This window comes from Cydia splendana, chromosome 6 (assembly GCF_910591565.1).
Source record: "Cydia splendana chromosome 6, ilCydSple1.2, whole genome shotgun sequence".
NCBI lineage: Eukaryota > Metazoa > Arthropoda > Insecta > Lepidoptera > Tortricidae > Cydia > Cydia splendana.
In genome coordinates this window covers 7037342-7043105 of record NC_085965.1, presented here as the reverse complement: position 1 = coordinate 7043105, position 5764 = coordinate 7037342, and positions in this window count along the sequence as shown.

The window sequence follows — 5764 nt, the reverse complement described above, 5'->3', positions numbered from 1 at the left end:
AGCATACCATAAGAAACACAAAAACACTTGGTATAAAATTTATAGGTGAGGACCATTGATTCGGGAGCGACCGCCTAGTCCAAGGTCAGACTCATTTTTTAAGAGGTTCTTTTGTAAAAGAAATTGTATCTTAGGTCCCTTTTATTGATTTAATCTTAAAGATAAAAGTCTTCCTTTGATAATTTAATAGCAATTGCCTCCAATAATCAATTAGTTTTATGGTGGTAGTCATTTTTAACAAGGAAGCTGGAAAACTGTCATTCTTCCGGAGTTTGATTAGGTCTGGCCAAATGTATAAACATTAGAATAATTTTATTGCTATATTCAAATAGCCTATACACCGTGTTTTTTTTGATTTCCGTTAATTTCAAGGGTGCATACCTGAGCTTAAATCAAGTAACTTTCCCAAAGACACCGATATTCTAATTAACTCCATTTCGAAGATAATCATATATTTATATTTTATTTTTTTCCTATAAGGCCTCTACAAGCTTGTACACTTGCCTTAAGGCCGGTTTACATATTGATTAGTGTTTAGAATGAGTTCATACATTTGCTACTAAACTTAAGTAAAATCTCGGTCGATCGATGTTCGAATTGACATTGATATGTCACAGATTTCAATTGTTTGGTTTAGTTAAATGTAATGCCCGTGTTACAACAACGCTATATGCTACATTTAATTACTTTTTAATATTAATTTTTCTGAAAAAAAAAAGCAAAATAATATTTTTTTTTTTCAAAATTAACTATACCATTTAGTTTTCTTAAACGTACTTAACCATACCCCGAAGTTAACGGAATTCAATAAAAACACGGTGTATATATAACGCTGATTCTAACAATATGTAATTAATATACTTTCAAACATAGAAAAGCTTAAATCGACGATTTTGTAAAATTTTCTTAATCTGCGCTGACCACCCACCGGGGCCCCGCCACTTGACTACTTTTCGCGTTTTCGATGGCGCCACTTGAAGAGACATAATTATTGAATGTTGACGTGAACTTACTGACTGAAGTTGTGGTATGTAATTGAATCGTTTGACATTTTGTGAAGTCATGGGAATTGGGATAGGAATCAGTCAATATGAAATCAATTTTAGATTCCTAGGTATAAATACAAGTTTTTTATGCCGACTGTACCATTCTTTGCTCAGTGGTAATTGGCACTTATACTTATAGAGACGATTCCTCTGAGCTTAAACTCAATTTGGCTGTGTTGTTGTGTTAGTGTTAGAGAGCTCGTTGATACCCTAACTATAACCATACTAAATCCCTAACGTTACATTGTCACCGAAAATACGTGCCCAGTCAACCTGATACCGAGAAATGGATCACAATTTGCTTTGACTTGATTTACCTAAAAACAACTAAGTACGAAACATAAGAAAGTTAAAAAAGCTTGTAAAAGTAAACGACACGGTCAACCTCGTGACCAGCTATGTAGGTACCTATATTGTTATAGAGCGGCGACTAAATACATCGCTGGTTCATTCGATGTCATACCATTTAACACTACCATGACCGTGAAACTTGCAAAACGATCAATATATTGACCGTTTTATTTAAATAACAAGGCCATTTACAGGAAGTGTAATAGCACACAATAAATAATACACTTAGTACTACCGTACAGAAAGGAAACTTCCTATAAAACCGAAGTTTGACAGCGATTCACGGAAGAATCATGTTGTCAAAATACAAGTCATTATCTTATCTGTGGTTGTGCACGCAAAGGAACGTCAAGTTTTCGCCAACCCTAATAATTGCTCGTTATTAAATATATGAAATTCTATTGATTAAATAATTGATACCTACTTAGGTAGGTACTCATACTTTTTTCCGAATCAATACAAGCAGATTGTACGGTTTCAAGTTATTTGTATTATGTAATGTTTATTTCATATTATGTATTGGTGTATTGCCCATCTTTCTTGAAATTACATCTGTAATTTAATTAATCAGCTTCGCTGCCACGGACATGCTACCAGCTTAACACATCTTTTTTTATTAATTAACAATTCTGTTGCACGTATTAAACATCCAGCGACATCTTTAATTTACTGATTAACTACTGGACAATCGAACTGCGATAATTCACACACGGCACACACCTACCTATTTGGTACACAATGTTCGCTAAGTTAGGCGTCATAGGTACATACATACATAATATTAATTATTCAATTATGGTCCACCAAACTTACATGATAGGCGATTACAAATTGATGTAAATAAGTAATTAAATAATAGTTTTTCTCTGAGTAGGTAGTTATATAAATAATAACTTAATATTCAAACTACTACATCATTATAATATACAAGCTAATAGGTAACTTTTTAATTAATATACTGTAAGGCATCATGGCGCTAAATAATAAAATAGAAAAGTGTTGGTTAATATGGTTCCCATCTAATTCAAAATCACTAACAAAATTTAAATTTTATTCAAAATTTTACCCTTAACCTCCTGAGACCCAGATTTGCCCAGAGGCAGTTGTTTTATTCTTGAATTTGGGTCAAACACTAAACTGTGTTCACGTCTTTCCCGTAGAAAAGAAAATTAACCTTTATAGCCCTTAACTTCTGGGTATGTCTACAGGAAAGACGTGAACACAGTTATGTGTTTGATCCATCTAGAACCGTACACAATAAAAGTTCAAAATAGATTGTGCAATATATGTTTGTACAATTTGTACGCGGGATCTTAGGAGGCTATCCGCTCTCTGATGTGTGAAAATTTCCACGGAAAACAGATTCGTAATACAATATCTCATAATAACTACGTGTCTAATAGAAACTCTCGCGTTTTGTTTTTAAGTAATTAAATATCTGAGCTCCCCTGTCCCGCGCGGCTGCGGTGTGGCGCGGTAACCGCGGGGTACCACAATACTTTTGGCAGTCCGTGAAAATCGGAAAAGTGGTAACATCTGAGCTAATAAAGTAATGCGACTAATTTATTCATGTTGATGGTGAGTCATTATTCAGTTTTGGTTTGCAAGGCTATGTGATATGTAATGATAACTATTTAATGTACCTAGTTAAAAATAAAAACAGGTAGGGTAGAGCTTAAAAATCTTGCAATTTTTTTGTAAAATATCAGAGTAGAGTAAATAATAAATATTGAAAATCTCTATGCTATTGCAACCTATCGCAAAACGCATTTATACAAGTCAAAATTAGTTTTCCTAAATACTTTAGCCATATCGGGCTTTCACAGCGAGAATTTAAACTAGATTTTACCTGTGCTTTTGCAGACAAAATTAGTTTACACAAAGTGTTTGGGTGAAAACTATTAGAATTGATTAAAAATGTATTCCTGTCAAAACTCTCTTGCGCTCCAGTAGCGTATCTTTACTTATGAATGAAAAGTTTCTCTGTATTCTGTCAAAGTTCAGAGATAGATGTGACGGCGAAGGAAACGAGGAAAAGGGTTTTGTGACCGAGTGAAACGAAGGTATCCGTTTCATCTTGGGCAAAATGCTTTTGTACTTTTTTCCTCTACATGTTGCATATCTCAGCCGATTCTCGTTAAATTTTTTGAGCAGGTTCAATATTTGAATAGGTAGATTTTTTGTCGATTCAGTTCCTAGATTTTATTCAAAATGGCGGAGTCATGGGGGTTCATCACCAGGTCTACAGCTCACAGAGCCACTTAAGGCCACCAAACGAAGGAAAAATGAGGGAAATAATTCGTGTATAAGCGTATTTTGGCATAGTTGTACGGAATGGTGTATTTAACAACATATTAAAAGTACCGGAGGGTGGGGGTGAAGCTAACGGGCAGGCGGAGGTTTAAAGGTCCAACAAAGTCCGTCACCGTAGGTATAACTGGTATAAGTAATAAGTTTTTGGCAAAAATTTCATTTTTGGTACAAGCTTTTATCGCTGATTGTACTTTTCTTACGACAGACAACTAATACTCATCGAGACAATTCTAAAAACCCCTAACACAAATAGGTGGCGTTGTTTCATCACAGAGTTCCTATGGCCACCTCCTGTCTCCATCATCAGATCAGCTCGATGTTACCATAATATGCATTGTCATCCGAAGATTTGATTACACACAGACAGACAGACAGACAACGGTCAGGTGAAACTAAATAAAAGCTTGTAAAATAGTAAAATGTTGCTACAGCCAGGCCACAGGTATCAAATACCTCGTCATTACCCACCGACACGATAACTCCTACGTCAAAATTGATTCGTGATGCAACGCCGAATTGTTATTTATTCACCAACTGATAGTTTGCGTTACTAGATTCTAAAGTTTATTACGTCTATTGAAGTAACAGCATTGTGTTTTACGCTATTTGTGTACTGGCGAAATACTACGTTTTTATTACTCCAATCATTTCACTGTCCGCTCGTACTAGCTGAATGGAAATATGTAATAAAGATGTAATATGACTAGAAAACTAATATGTTATCTAAATAGTGCATTTCGAGTTATTTAATATATGTAGTCTTCTTGTTCCTCGCGTTATCCCGGCATTTTGCCACGGCTCATGAGAGCCTGGGGTCCGCTTGACAACTAATCCCATGATTTGACGTAGGCACTAGTTTTTACGAAAGCAACTGCCATCTGACCTTCCAACCCAGAGGGGAAACTAGGCCTTATTGGGATTAGTCCGGTGTCCGACTGGTAAATGTCAAATGATATTTTGTACATAAGTTCCGAAAAACTCATTGGTACGAGCCGGGGTTTGAACCCGCGACCTCCGGATTGAAAGTCGCACGCTCTTACCGCTAGGTCACCAGCGCTTCCGCATTTAATAGATGTAGTATTTAACCATAACAGATATTCTAATACCTTTAAACGAGCAATTCTTGTTAATTTATTTGTATATAAGTATATTTGTTTATATATAATATGTGACGTCCTATTACGGGTAAAGATACCTTATGGCGGTTGGTGCTTACGCTATTAACGCCGCTCCAACATTATTGCGGCGCTATGCGACGTAAGCGCCAGCTGCCATAAGGTACCTTTTGTCGTGGAACGTCACATATTTCGGAGATCTCGGAAACCGCTCTTACGATTTCGATGAAATTTGCTATATGGGGGTTTTCGGGGGCGATAAATCGATCTAGCTAGGTCTTATCTCTGGGAAAACGCGCATTTTTGAGTTTTTATATGTTTTCCGAGCAAAGCGGTCTTCCAGATAATAGGTAAGGAGACACAGCATCACTGTCAATATACTGTCAATTTTGCTTCCAGCCCTTGAATGAAGAAGTGCATTAGTGGAGGACAATATGATTTAGACACCGTTTTTCAACATTAAAATATCTAAATGCAAATAATGCAATCAATAAACATTACTAAATAATTATTGATATGTAAAATATATTGAAATACAATATGATTTTCGTTTATCTCTAGACGAACTCCACTGCACTGGTGATCGTAAAACGAGGGCTGAGCGGTCAAACCCGATAAGTCTAGATTTTTTAAAATTTAAGTATGAAAAACCCATTTTCTCGACTTATCGGGTTTGAGTTTGACCGCTGACCCCTCTTCTATTGTCTTGTGACTACATGCGGATACCATAACAATCGGGTATGTAGGACGGTAGGTACCAACAAATATAACAATACATTGTTTACTAAACTAACAATATTTACAATTCAGTAAATAGCTTTGTTTTGATTGGCAACTCTATATCATCGAAAACGGACCAAAACAAAATATGTACGACGTTTTGGGCGCGAGGTTGCTTCGCGATTATATGTGACGTTCCACGGGAAAAGGTACCTTATG